At 44.8% G+C, this 15,176-nt stretch overlaps 2 long non-coding RNA genes across 2 annotated transcripts; one reads left to right on the forward strand and one right to left on the reverse strand.

Annotated features, from left to right (window-relative positions):
• Nucleotides 1-5,417: 5,417 nt before the first annotated feature.
• LOC144169256 (uncharacterized) lies at nucleotides 5,418-14,739 on the reverse strand. Its single transcript, XR_013322404.1, has 3 exons — nucleotides 14,521-14,739; nucleotides 13,989-14,127; nucleotides 5,418-5,771 (listed from the first exon to the last, which is right to left on the reverse strand). It is a non-coding gene; the product is annotated as an uncharacterized LOC144169256 (long non-coding RNA).
• On the forward strand, nucleotides 8,447-9,398 carry LOC144169257 (uncharacterized). Its single transcript, XR_013322405.1, has 2 exons — nucleotides 8,447-9,116; nucleotides 9,250-9,398. It is a non-coding gene; the product is annotated as an uncharacterized LOC144169257 (long non-coding RNA).
• Nucleotides 14,740-15,176: the final 437 nt, after the last annotated feature.

Genomic DNA, 15,176 nt, shown 5'->3' on the forward strand with positions numbered 1-15,176 from the left:
ACAGTGAATCAGTAGCCCAGCTTTATTTTGAAGCTCCTGCAATGTGCCCTTCTTGCTGGTTGCTTTCTTCAAACTGCTGCTGAGTGTTTTCCGTGCGATCCTTGTGTGAAGTTGGCTCACCGTGGTGCATTTGGTGCAGCACCACCACCCGTTTGTGCCAAGTAATCTGAGAGTGGAAGGCGAGCGTCACGCCTCCTGCAAGCTTTCGACATTGGTGCCTGTGCTGCTTCGTGTATTGCCCGGCGTGCTTCCGGCCGTCGCTTTTATCTCATAGTTGTGATGGAATATGCCTAGCAGTAGTGACTAATAACTCAGAACTTCTAGATAACCTAGTGTGCTTCAACATGGTTTTACAATCTACTAGAGCGTGCAAGCTCCGCTTCAGTATGTTAGTAGTGCATTCTAGCCTGTGGGATCTGTAGTCGCATATTTTGACGTGTGTCGGTATATGTATGTTCCGTTCAGAAGAATTTATTGAGCATGTAGTCTTAAGTTTGTGTGAAGGGCGAACAACGAAACGCACAATGCTTTTTAACTGTACATAGAAGCTCTAGTTACAGCTGTTACCTGTGCTACCCACTTATGATGCCTGCTTCGCTTATATTTATGTCAGCAAGGCAGGTACAGACTGCTTCCAAATAATTGCCACATATACAGCAGAAAAGTGCCGCACTGTTTTGTGTTTGCATTCTGCGTTAGGATAGGATGATGTGCTGTTTTATGCCCAATTTGGCCTTTGGGTGAAAATCTGTTTTATACCCAACCACCCTGGATTTTCTGTTTCTACTAGTGGAACAGCTGCACCATAGCCACTTTTACCTTCCAACCACTCTTCAAGAGGTCATTGGTACGTGCATCAGTTCTGGGTGCGAAGACCACAAGGACATTGAACAGACAGGACGGGCGCTACCTGCAACCGATTTATTTAGGGTATGTCGATCGGGTATAAGAAGCATAAAAAAAGGTCACAGGATCAGGTATAAGAAGCATAAAAAAGGTCACAGGTGTTTGGCAAGAGCACATTCCTTGGAGTAGATTGATAAAGAGGGGGCTCACTCACAAATTGTTCTTTCATTTGATACAAAACATTTGTTACATTATGTGCCATTACATCCGTGCTTTCTTCCACTATTTTTCTTTTTGTGAACTTGGGTGCACAATTACAATGTTGCACTCAAACGGCCAGTGTAATTTTCTACCGAAGGTGCACATTTTCAAGTGCTCCCTGATACATCACTGATTTGGCCAATGAAAGCTTTATGTCAAGTCAAAGGTGTCTCATCGCACAACTAACAAGGGGCTTAGCATGCTTCTTACCACAAATTTTGTGCATCTTTCCTTGTGTTGTTGTTGTACAAAGCATGGCACACTTTAAAGGTACCGAAAACACTGTCGGAAGATTTAATCTGGAGGCGACCTTTTTAAAGTTGTGCACATTTCGGTGTGACCTGGGTATGATCTTGGAAAAAGTTTTATTTCAAAAATGGTCTGCAGTAGCCGTTGGTGACACAGCTTTTGCCTTATAAGAGTCACAGCCAAGATGTTTAGAGGACTACACAACAGATAACGTTTCCACCTGCATTATTTTTATGCGGGAGCACTAGGTTCCCCACTTTGTAGTGTTGTGCCCGCTGTTGAGTGAAGGCTGTCATTCAAGCCTGTGTGTGCCCTGAACAGTAGCGCATGCTCTCACAGGGATTGGCAAGGACAGGGTACTGTTATACTTCGGAGGCACTAGGAGCAGGGTCCATCTGGACCCACTTAGTGAGTGCTGTAGCTGCACAGGATGCGCAGCGGACGATAGTGCGGAGAGACGGTTAGCATTATATATATATACATTAAGACAAACTCGAGGGGACGGCGAAAATTTCTCTTACCAGAAATTCGTCTTCAGCGGACGGTATTGCGTTGTGGATGTTACAAGTGAACGAAAGTGTTGTTCGTCTTAATCATGGCACATGGAGTTCATCTTAAGCGGACTCTGGTACTTGTAGAGGTTTGAAGCCTTGGGAAAAGGGAGCTGAGCATCGCCAGTGGTCAATTTACTACGACAGCAAAGAGGGCAGCCACCAACATGGAGGGGCGGAAAAAGCGGGGAGCCCCAGCTCGAGGAATCAACATGGCTTTGTGAGAGAGGCGCAGTTTTCTTACAATATATATATATCTGGATTCTGGCCTGTGTGGCTTCATTTCCTCATGCTTGTGCAATGTATTGGCCCCACAGGCTCCACTGGCGGTAGGACAGGCCAACTAATTCAACTGATATCGAAGCTCAGTGTCACACACAGTCGTCGTACTGAACAAAAAACAAATCAGAACGATGACCAAGCTGTGCTTCCTCCACTCAAGCGCTCCTACTTGCACTTCCTGTAGTCAAATGACTTCCAAACTCTTCTTTATAATGGAGGATATGTAGTTCACAGAAAACAATGAAAATGAAGCGCCGACTGTGCATGCTACATCAGATTGCGAAAACAAAAACATTGTCTTCCAAAGGAATTAGATGCACTACTGTCTTCCAAAGGAATTAGATGCACCTTTTTTGCTAGAAGTGTACAATGATAAAATTCGGTACTGCAAATCACGTGCAAGTAGAAAAAGTAACTGCAAATATAATAAATTGTGTTCGAATATGAATATCATTGGTTTAGTGTAACAACTTTGAAAGCTGAGGTCAAAGGTAACTTGGGCAATCACGACCTAACACGAGAGTGTGTGCACTGATTAGAAAATGGTACAAAAAAAAAGATGAAGAAAAGACAGCGGAGCAGTGAACAAAATTTGGCACACATGGATGCGGTTCTTCAACATGCTGTGAATAGCAGTATATATTTGACTGGATGCAGTCCTTCCAGTCATTCAAAAGAGGCCCTTGCTATGCATGCCTACTAGGACCAGGATGTTACTGCAGGCATTGCCAACAAGTAATAACTCAATGTCTTGCTCATGCCGTTCTCTTGAGTAGATGGTTCTTCCCAGCTCATAAACTCTGTACTGGTAACATTCCACTTCATCTAATGTACACCAGAGTGAACAAATTGGCTTTGGGCAAGGTTTTGCATGCATTAGGCTTTCTTGCATGGCGTAGGTGTCGTGCAATAAAGCCGACCTAAGCAGGCGTGTCTTGCGGTAACCCACTGTAACTGCCCAGCATCTAGGATGTTTTGCTGCCATCATCGAAGACGTTGGTTCAATCCCAGCTGTGGCAGCCATTTTTCTGGTAGAGGTGGAAAAGAAAACCTCTGTATAGAGACTTCGTTGCACATTTCAAGGCCCCCAAGTGGTCCAACTTGATCCATAGCTCCTAATGTGGTGTCCTTCAAGGAGCATGTGCAGCTTCGGCACGTAAAACAAAGCCCCCTCCCCACCTCCTGCAAAAAGGATGCGTATTTCAGCTGTTGAGATCACTTAACTACATTAGACTAATAGAGGACCTTTACTTTCAGATTTTGTATTGACTTAGAAATTTGGTGCTCCCTTGAAAACCCGGTGTTTTATCGCAGCCCTTCAGGATTTAGGGTATTTCTTTCAACAGTGAGGAAACCATGGTGTACACCAGATATTGCCATTTCAGGTAAGAGCAGACAGGTAGATAATGCTATCGGTCACAGTGAAAAGTTGTGCCACCTCTAAACATTTTCCCATCCATGTTACGACTGGGAACTTTTAAATTTGTAATAGTGCCGTGGAGGCCTTTCCTGCCAGCTAGTGTACACAGACGAACTGACAACTCTTCAGTAAAAATTTTGTCTGCACTTAGTGAAAAATAAAGTAGGATTTATGGCTTGCTTTGCTACCATATTTTCATTTCATTCTGTTCAGCAGGACCTGGCCGTCAAAGTTACTTGTTGAATTGACACTTGGTTGATTGATTGATTTTAGGGTTTAACACGGCGATGCAATGCAGGCGATGAGGTGCACTGTAGTGGAGGGCTCCAGATTAATTTTGACCACCTGGGGATCTTTAACGTGCGCCGAAATCTCGTACAGACGTGCGTTTTTGCTTTTCACCTCAATCAGAAAAGCGGCCGCCGCTGCCGGGAATCGAACCCGCGACTTCGTGCTCAGCAGCGCAACACCTTAGCCACTGAGCCACTGCGGCGGGTAGAACTGACACTTGGACAAGCAGATACAAACTATAATGACAAGATGCAACACAAGAAAAGGAATCGCACTAGTAAATAAATTTTATTCATAACAATCCACACAAATATATACACCGACATACACTTGTAATGCAGGTTTTATGCTATAAGGCGTACAACTGCAATTAACATAAAGGGTTGATAGCGCATAAACACGACGGCACAAGGAAGAGAAGACAGTCGTCGTGTTTACACGCTGTCAACCCTTTATGATGCTACACCAACTAGCCCACCAAGCCATCCTCGTGAACTGCAATTAACGAATATATTTGCGTCATTTGTGTGCTTACATTGAGGTGTACAAAACTGTAGGCACCAAAAACAATAGCAATGGCCATGAAAGGCACACGTACCCATTGAAAATTATATTCTAGCATACTGCAATTGCACTTCAACAACAATACATAAACAATCCATGTGGATTATGTGTATAGTCAGCTGAAGAGGATGAAAGACAGGATCTATCCATCTCCGCTGATTTTTTTTACTTTGCCGTGGCTAAAACCACGACTGGCTTCATAGATAGTGACCTATCAATGGCAGCCAGCGACAATGGGGGCCAGTGTGCCAAAAAATTGCTGTGTAGGAGCGGCACGCCCCGACAGGAGGGGCTAAATAATCTCCAACCTCACCAGCTTCGCTTTTCTCACAGTGTGACCCAAGATGTAGTGGCTGTACAGCCCAAGATGTAGTGGCTGTAATAATCAGTACCGACCGTTCCAGTCGGTATGTATATCACCAGTCAGCACCTCGAATTCAGCACTTAGTCACAAGTCAGTATCAGTCAGCCAGACCCGATTCTCACCTATGCAGAAGTCAAAGTGCACAACTAAACCATACAGGTATATATCTGCCTGCTTGACTACCATTATTAATTTTTGAGCATACCTGTTCATTCAAGCGTTCAGAACCTTTACCAACTTTGTCTTTACATGGAGAAGCTTTTTTTTGGCACGACGCTCGTTTGCGCACATGCGGAAACGCTTGAGTGTGTGCAAAACAGTTCCAACTTGGCCATATTTCAAGCGTGGCAACGCCGTCATTCTTGCGCGGAAGCATAATGTTTTGCAGTAGCAGGAGCACTACTCGACAAAAATTTCTTCAGGGGCTGTGGCGCTTTCGGATAAGCTGCGCCCCTCTTGTAGCACCTTCCGCAAGGTGGCTTGCCAGCCCTACAAGTGGCCAAGTTGGGTATACAACAGTTGACCCCGGTCAAGGCCAGCAATGAGAACCGTACATGAGAACCGTACATCTTCAGGATATCTTTTTGAGCCATGCCCTCGTACCAAAGCGATAGGAACCAAAATGAAAAATGCTTTGGCCATGTCGCTGCTGGCCATGTCGCACGCAAAGAAAAAAGTTTAGCAGTGTTAATAATTCTTTGCAAAACTATTCTTTTTGCACTTTGGCAGGGCATGAGCAACAAAATCACTGAATCGCTCCACAGCAATCACTTTCTTCTTGCTCCGCAAGTGTCCTGGCTCTAACACGCAGCTCAAACAGATGAGGCACCCTACTCCGCTGACCATGAACAGAAGTTGGGCTCCAGCAACATAACACCTGTGGTGCCAAGTTTATACCAAGTTTGTTGCGTCCTGGCTTGTGGCTCCCTGGGAGTAACAGGTCCTGGCAAAAAAATGGGCAGTAACAGTTAGACAAATGATTGCAAGGAGAAAAAAATCAATTTCTCCTTTTACAGGATTACATGGCACAACGAAATTTCACATATATGCATGAGCAAACACACACCACTCCTTAAAGGAGGCTCCATGTCAATGAGGCATGGGTGACGTAACACTGCCCCTTTCGAAGGGGCAATGTTATGCTCTTCATCTTGCTGGATGACGTGGCCAGCATGTCAAAGATGGCAAGACCGAGAGAAGGAATGATGATGCGGAAGGGAGACAGCGGCATTCTACTCGTTCGTAACTGTCACACATAAGAAGCTGCATCACGCTTCCACGACTTTCTTACACTAGTGAGGACCACATCTGCTTCTTGTAAGCACAGTCGTGATCCCACTCATCATTCCCCACCCTCTCATTAGTGGAGTGCGGCTCCTCCCCCGAGTTAGTGATGGCTGTGACAGTGTGCAGTGATGCAAGTAGTACAGATAAATTTTAGTATAGGTTTGCTAGGTGCCCTACCTTATTGAATTGCATGTCATTTTGTCAACCTGTGAAGTCTGCCGAAATATGCGTGCAAGAAAAAAAAGAAAGAGTAACAATGTTAGACCACACAGAAAACAGCACAGTAGAAGCAAAGGATGGGGTGAGGACGGGACAGGAGCTAACTTTCAATAAATGCTTTACTGTAGGACCAGCATGTATAAACACATCTGGCTTGTAATAGGCGTGAAAGAGAGAAAAACATCAAAACGAAAAACTGTTGGAAAGCAAAGCTTTAAACGACACCCACAACAACTGCCCATGGGATATCCCTTGAATTCTTCTTACACGTGGCTCTACAACGAGTGAAACCAGAGATTTTGCCAGCCGTTACTTGAAATCCGCGGGGTCGGCGTCCCGAACGCTGCAGCGTCGGCCACGGCCTGGCTAGAGTGGTGGAGCCCCATTCGTGGCAAGTAGTGCGCAAAAAGTAGCGTTTCTCTAGCGGCCAGATGTCTGTATGTGGTTTGTACATTTTGTTTTCTCGTCCTGCACTTGCGGTTTTCGTCTCTCATCTATTCCTGTTTGTTTTTCTTTCCTTTTCCTTTTCTCCTCTTACGAGCCAGATGTGTTTATATGCGCTGGTCCTGCAATAAAGAATTTGTTGAAACTTTGCACTTGTCCCGTCCTCGACTTGTGTTTTTACTGCACTATGTTTCTCGTGTGAGTATGAACCAACATGCCCAAACATTTTCTCTTCTACCCTCCAATAGTTTCAAAGAAACAGGCCATGCAATTCAGCTGATATTGTGTTCATCATCACGCTTTTAGAACTTGATTGATTGATTGTAGGGTTTAATGCGCCGACGCAACGCAGGTGATGAGGCACACCATAGTGGAGGGCTCCAGATTAATTTTGACCACCTGGGGATCTTTAACGTGCGCCGCAACCTCGTACACACGGGCGATTTTGCTTTCCGCCTCGATTAGAAAAGCGGCTGCCGTGGCCGGGAATCGAACCCGCGACCTTGTATTCAGCAGCACGCCTTAGCCACACGCTTTAGAACTTCACAGCATAAACAATGCCAAGGTAATCATGCACTGTCGAACCCAGAATAGTGGCTGTACTAGTCACACAGAACAACATAAGTAACAGTCACTAAGCAGTGCTTAGTGTCGGTTCAAGCACTACCACATCAATTGACATAAGGTAAACAAATTTTTTTCATCTAGCATGCATTGCATTCTGTAAGCATATATGCTGGTGTATGCATATATGCGTGCCCGCATATTTTGTATACATACGCACTAGTGGCATAGGCAAGATGCATAAACTTGTGTATAGCTTCTTAGCCAATGCCTTTTGGCCTTGGCCACTACAACACCAGCCAGATTAAATTGTGGTGGAGGAACTCCTGACGTTTGTACTGTGGATCCGGGCAAATTTTGATACAGTCAGGCACACATCACATTTCTGATAAAATGTGGCACTCCCCAGCATTCAGCTGAGCGACAGTGGGCCCACAGTACTGGATGCATTGCATGGACATTTAGAACGTAACGACACCCTGCAGTGTATGGGGATAGCATTCGAGCTTACTCCATTGTGGGGTAATATTTGACAGCTGAAGCAAAAACCACCATAATTGTTTGGCCATCGAAGTCAACCAACGTGTAAGCAAGGTGCTCACTACATTTTCCAAAACATGCAAACGTCTATTGCAATCCCGTCCTGTCTATTATGTTCGGTTATTATGCACGCTTTCAGTGTTTAATCAACTTCTAATTTTCGCTACGCATTCCCATTGAACGTCCGCAATACACGCAGCTGCGCCACCGATGTGTGCAACATTTGTGAGCGTCGCCCTCGCCTTACCGCGGACAAATTTACCCGTAAATTTCAACCTCATAAAAATCAGATTTCATCACATTTAAATGTTTTCAAAAGAATGTTCGATCACTGACTGATTCGCACTCTCTCACTCACAAGACATCCAATCGTCATCGCATCGTCACAAGTTCTCGAAGCGAAGATCGGCAAATCGTAACGGTCATTCTTCGCGGTTTTCAACAATATCGATGCAACCAGGCAGGTTTCATTCACTGCAAATCATGCCTGAACATCAAAGGAGTACTATAAAAACAACGGCACAGCCGCAAGCAATGAAGCAACCAAGTTACAGCCACGGGACGTGCAACAACGCCGGTAAGCAGGTCGGCCGATTCCACTGGTATTTGTACTATACACAGCTTAACAATAGAGAATCGCTAGGCTTCGAAGCTATTTGGGCTTCGGGTGCGTCACTTAAGCTCGAAAACCTCGTAATATAGACCGTAAATAATTATTAAGCAGTATTTGAGTTCGATAACTCACTTGCCGCAAACAGACATGGGCGCCGCCATCTTGGAAGTTTGTTTACATCAATGTTACCAGACGAGCATCGACATTTCGCTAAATTAAAAGGCCACTTACAATTATTGCGATTTTGGGTACTCATTAAGCTTAAAAACAAAGCCAAAGTAGCATGGTATTCATCCACAAAACACAAAATTCGCTGTTGCAAATTATGGTGCAATGAGAATGCTCTTGTAGCAATTGTGTCACCATAATGGATTGGCAGAAAATTTTAATGCATACAAGGTATTTTTATTTAGTTATGCTGTCTTTCAGTGGGTGAGCACGCTCACTGTCCTGTGTCGCGCTGCTTTTGCGGACCGTGTGGCTTGCTGCTAGAGTTGTCTTTCAAAAAAGTCCGGCATTTATTCGTTCTTTTCTGTGACCAGCCACCAGTAACAGACATGTTTTCACTGTTTTTTCCATATGCTGCAAGCTATGTTCAATCAGGTGTGTGTGGCACCTGAGGTAAGCTTCCACACATTTCTACATTCTCCAGATGTGTGAAATGGAACAAGCTGGCTTTTCCGCCAGATTCATGGCTCACACAAGAAAACTGGCGCTCAACTAAGAAAAGCTTGTTCTGTTTGGTTTATTTCAGAAACAATGATTTCTTCTATGGTTTGAGCATTGTTGGACAAATACACTGGCACATTGGAGTCCAGCATGATGATACCATTGCCCACTGTGCGTATAAAGATAAAGGAGCATTTAAAAAGTTGGAATGCAAAATAAATGTTCTGAGCTATGTCGGCAGTCCGTGCGTGTTTTGTCCTCCATTGCAGTTTGTACAGAGTGATTTTGATACGATTGGTAGCAGAATATCTGACACTGAATTTGCTCACCACTGGCTGCACTAGAAGAAATCGCAAACATGATAATACGTAACTAGTATACTGTGAATCTCTCTGAACACTGAGCTAGAAATAATTCTCAAAAGAAAAAAAAAAAAAGAGTAAAGAAAGAAAGGGAAAAAAAAAAGGTTGCTCAAGATTACGATACCCCCAATGCAAAATCGGAGCGCACTGCAAACTGCAGTCTTCTCAGTGACGGTGCGTAGCTGCTGTGTCTCAGAAGTGACCGCGTCATCAGTGAACACACGACAGCGGGCGCAACTCTGGTGTTTTATCACAGTGCATCACTGCCGCCGAGCATGTCTCACGCGGCCTCTGCTTACTGCCCTCCCCCTCACACTTTCACCATACTTTCCTCCTCCACCTTCCTGTTTGCTCTATCTCATTTATCTCTGGTGCCCTCTTTATTCGGTTACACCGAAGCCGACAGCGACGTGAAACCACAGAAGCGAAGTGGGCACTTAAGGGGTGCCCTCTAAATAAGAAATGGCAAGCAGATTGCCTTAGAAAGCTGTGTTGCAATGAAATTTCTTTTATACCTAACCTATCCTAACCTTGTAGCTGAACAGTTGGCATTGTTCAATTTACCCCAGTCATCAAAAGCATGATATACAGCTGTTTAACTCCAGCCCTTGTTCATTTTTGAAAAGTGTTTTTTTCCGTTCTTTCCTTACTTTTTTTGCTGCTCCAGCAGCGCTGGGAGCATGAGCATGCAAGAAAAAATGTTTATATGTGTTTCACATGAAAAGTTGTATGGCCATGACACCTTTAACTTGCATTACAAATTTCCTGCTTCACTTTAACCAAAGCAATTGAATAATTAAGTGAAGCATCAGTTTTACATTTAAAAAATGGGTAAAATAAGCAAGTCCACCAAGGCAATAAATATTTTAAAGACAAAATGAAATGTCTATTTATATGTTATGTTAAAGTTGGGAAAATTAAAATTCTTCATGATTAGTGTTTGCTATTAATTCAATTTGCAACATTGTTTACTGTTTGAAGCATTTATAATTTACAAAAATTCCTTGGGGCACTTAGTCTGCTTATGTGGTTTTGAAATAAGCATTGTGGCTTCAGCTGGCATTATATGCTTCCTGCACTTGGGTCTTGTCATTGTACTTGCCTGGTCAACCAAAGTTAGCTGGTGCAGAATCTAGCAGTACACCCGACGTCAAGCACATTCCATACCAAGACACGGTGCTAGTAACTCCAATACCTTTGAGAAACATCATGTAAACTGATAGGTTCGCCTGGCGTGCTATTGAGGCACAATTATGTAGTCTCCCAACAGCTCCGACAAATACCAGGCAATCTGATGGCTCCAGATGGGAGGTTATTGAGCCACGCAGTCTTGTAAGAGCCACCAAGGACTTGCTTTCGTTTTTTATGTTATTTCTCCTTTTAGCACACTTTTGTTCATAAGCCATGCTCCATGCGTACCTGATAAATATCAGGGCCATTCACTGCTTATAACACTAAATATTTCGCCTCATGGAGCAGATAAGGCTTGCACCTCATTAATAATGATGATGATAACTGATAGTGGTATCCCTTTTGTAGCGGGGTGATGACATGTCATCTTACCAAAAAAAAAAAACCAACTAATATACCTGTGTTTTACACACATTTAGTACTAGCTCTGCTCTTAGGGCAGGCACAAAAAAAACTTATTAGGCACAAAATACTTATTCTTTCTGTTACACGTGGTAGCTGTCCTAGGCAATATTCCCGTCTGCTTTTCATCCACCAGCATTCTATTAGAATATCTTCCCTTTGTCACCTCGACAGCCCTGAAGTTGACTTCCTCTGTGCTACCCTGAAACCCTGCGGCTTCTGGAAGCCAAACATTTCCCTCTAGGTTTGGATGGATACCCTCGCATTCAAACACTATGTGCCGCATAGTTTGTTTCTTTTCCGCAGACCGCGCATACCCCATCACTTTGTGTATACTTTCCCACAAAGCTCTTAGTTCACAAGCAATCTGTCCTAGCCCCGAGAAGCAAAATGCTTCCCTTAGAATTATCGTAGAAATTTTCCTTTCTATTGTCAAATTTCTCAGCCCTGTACATTTCTAACGACGTTTTAGCTTCCATTTCTTCTCTCCATTTATTCATTTCTATCTGCCTTGCCTCCTTTTGGTTGCTTTGGCTGTCTTAGCTTCTCCACTGTTGTTTCTGCATTTCATCTAGTCCTCCTTAACCACTGCGTGTCCACGCTTTTCATGTATATGTACCTGAAAACCTTAGCTGTCCACCTACGTCGATCCATTGCTCTCAGCCTCCTCTCAAAACATATTTTACTCTGAGCTTCTCGAACTGGAAATGCCGCTCAGGCCATTCCTCTGTGCACTGCTTCGTTACTTGTTTTTCCATGCGCTCCTAAGGGCAAATGGCCTACTGTTCTCTGGTTCACTTCAAGGTCTGATTTTAAGCTTTTCAATACAGAAATAAAAGTTGCCTCTGCCGCACAACATGCAAACTTACAAGCCTCACTGCATGGCTTGTTCCTTGGGGTAGGTTTTTTAGCACGACACCAAAGCCATGCAAGAAAGCGTACCACAAAAGCCTTGCCCAAAAGTGGAACTCTTGCAGCCAATGTTGGCTGCAAGAGTTGGCTGCAACCAATATATTGGTTAATTTGAAGTTACTTAGCATAAAAAAAAGAGAATGTGAAAGCAATTGAAAAAACAAATGTGCGCGGATAACGCAATCTCACTGGTAGTAACCCACAACGGAGAAACTTGTAATGCTTCATGTGAAGGAAGGGAACGTGAAAATTGCAGTTAAAGGCTGTGGGATAAAGAGAACAGAATTGGGGCTGCTGCGATTACGGCCATTTTGGACCTCTCGTCGCGGCAAACAAGACAGAAAAATCAGATGGCGAATAACTTCACCGTATGAAATTTCAGACGTCATTATACACTGGCACAGCCAGGTAGATGGCAGTGCCACTGATGCTTTCGAATTATTGGACATTCCAAAAAAATTGGCCAGTGACCGTGTACAGCGCTCGGCGATTGAAACGCGATACTCGGAGCGCGTGGCTGCCGGTGCTTGTTGCGTTACAGGTGAGCGCTTGTGAAAGCGAGCTGACGCATTATGGTATACGGTGAGGGTGAGAGCATTTGTGACGCATGCTTAGTGCATCTGGGAGACAGCCCTTCAGTGCGTGGTTCTTGATGGCGCCATAGGGGTGCTACATGCCATGGCTTCAAAACGCTGCGGCTGCATGCTGCGCCGGGACACGATAACACATCGCGATAAATGTGCATTCAAATTCTTCATAATGCGCGCGGTGCCCGCTCGCCCAGCTTCGCAGCACGCAGGCACAGCGTTTTGAAGCCATGGCATGTAGCACCCCTATGGCGCCGCCAAGAACCCCACACTGAAGGGCTGTCTCCCGGATGCACTAAGCATGCATCACGAACGCTCTCACCCTCATCGTATACCACAATGCATCAGCTCACTTTCACAAGCGCTCACCTGTGGCGCAACAAGCAACGGCAGCCACGCGCTCAGAGTATCGCGCTTCAATTGCTGAGCACTGTACGTAGAGATCGAAGTCAAACATTATGATTAATTTTTCATCAAGGAATTTGGCATCACTACTCGTTTAAAAGCACCTTTTGTTACATAAAAACTTCCACACACCTATAAGGTTGCAATCAAGAAATGCGAGGCCTGAATAAAACGGAACACTCGGTGGATGAGTGTGAGAGGAAAACCTATGGGCAACAGATGGATTTGGATAAAGCAGGATAGGAGAAATCGGAAATGGAGCAGACAGGCCTCTGTTCTGGAGTGTACACAAATAGACTCAGGATGATGACTACGGCATAAGCAATGTGAGAAAAATTCTCGTCTGGCGATGTGGGGCCAGTCAAGGAGTGCCCCGTGTCAGCAAAAAAGTAGCGATGGGTACCTATTCTTCGATTACCTGAGGCTCCTTTAATCTTAAAACCCCACTTGCATTGCTTGAGGAAATTTTTGTCGAAACGCTATTTCATTAGTAAATTGCAATAAATAACTGACTTCTAAAACGACCATGTACAGCAACCTCTGTAGTGCAGTCTTAGCGATAAAAAAAAAAAAAGAAACAGCAGCTTTGAATGCACTCAACACCAATGTTTGGGCACCAAATGTGAGTGCATTAGGTGGGTGCACCACATGGTACGCAGTATTTGTTCATTGTTAGCATCGAGTGTCTCCATTTCACTTTCCCCGGAACAGAATAAGTCGCGGCATGTATCCTGTGGAATCCATTCCATCTTCTAACTCCTGCATGCGAGCGCTAGGAATTCTCAATTATGTTTCCTAAAAAATTACAACAGAAATTGTGGTAACAGGTGCAAATTGTATTTTTACACACACACACACACACACGCACACACGCACGCACGCTTATATAATCCAGCTTCTCAACAGGAATATACTTTCACTGCACTGTCCCTACGAAAGACAGACTGCGAAGCGCAGATACTTACACTTACACCCGCAACGAGAACACAGTGACGCCCTTAGCCCAAGGCATCGACAAGCAGTCTCTTGAGGTAGGTCTGTCTCTCTCACCCGTCGGCCACTCGTACACGTGCACCGGCTGCAGTGGAAATTTTCGACCAGCCCCTGTAATGGAAGCAGTGAGCGACGTTTCGATGACATAAGATACCGAAATAAATACCTCCGAAACTGTGCCCGCTTTGCATTTGTGCATGCAACCCAGAACCCCTGTTATGCTTACTGAGGCTGTGAACGTTCACCTCGGTGTAATAACTGTCACCAGTAGTAAGCATAGTGACACCATAGCTAGCAGATTCGAGCTCAGTTACGCATATGAGCCCGTAAGAAAAAAAAAATCACGACGCTATGCTTGCGGGTGCGCGTTCGCAAGAAATATGGCACGTAGCTTACCCACTTTAAAATGAGCCTACACTTCTACCACGAGCCCTTAAGCCAGCAACACCTTGTGTGTTTTCTTCGGGGTATAAAAAGCGCAATATCAGATTACTAAACACTTACCTCCTGACGAGCTTGTCGCCACCACCGACGTAGACGGCCACGAAATCGAGCTCGCTAAGTCTCCGCCTTTGTGTCGTCGAAGCTGAATGTTTGAAGTTGAGGCGCAGACTGACGTGAGGCTCGGTAGCACCCTAGGAACGTCAGCTGGAATAACAGCTGCCATTTCAAACCACAACAGCGTGCAAGCCGTCCGTCCGTTCCGTTGAAACGGTACCGCAAAAGCACGGATAGACGAACAAGAAACAAGAAATGCACAAAACAACGTCGTCAGCGTTGTCAGCATGGCCAAAGCCCCTCGACTTTTCACACCAAAGTTGGAGAGATTTTGAGGCCAAAAAGACAGCGTTGCCAGCATAGTTGGGTGCGTTTAGGCCGATTTGGCGGCGGTTGTGGTCAGGTTTTAGTCGGATGCGCTGAAACCTGTCTGAATGAACAAAAAGCCGTGGGGGGGTGCTACACAAAGGAACGTCGCACAATGCGACGGGAAACTTCTCCACCCGCCCTTGGGGACAGTGCCGCGAAGTTCGCCTTTTACATCGCAAAGTGAAGACAGCCTTACCTGCTCGTCTCAACGAACAGAATGAAGAGGACTCGCGAACAAGATTGACTTTGAACGAGACTGGTCGTGATGCCCGGATCAAGGAACGCTTCATAAC

Source organism: Haemaphysalis longicornis, unplaced genomic scaffold, assembly GCF_048455015.1.
Source record: "Haemaphysalis longicornis isolate Haplotype H1 unplaced genomic scaffold, Haemaphysalis longicornis Haplotype H1 scaffold_2, whole genome shotgun sequence".
NCBI classification, from domain to species: Eukaryota; Metazoa; Arthropoda; class Arachnida; order Ixodida; family Ixodidae; genus Haemaphysalis; species Haemaphysalis longicornis.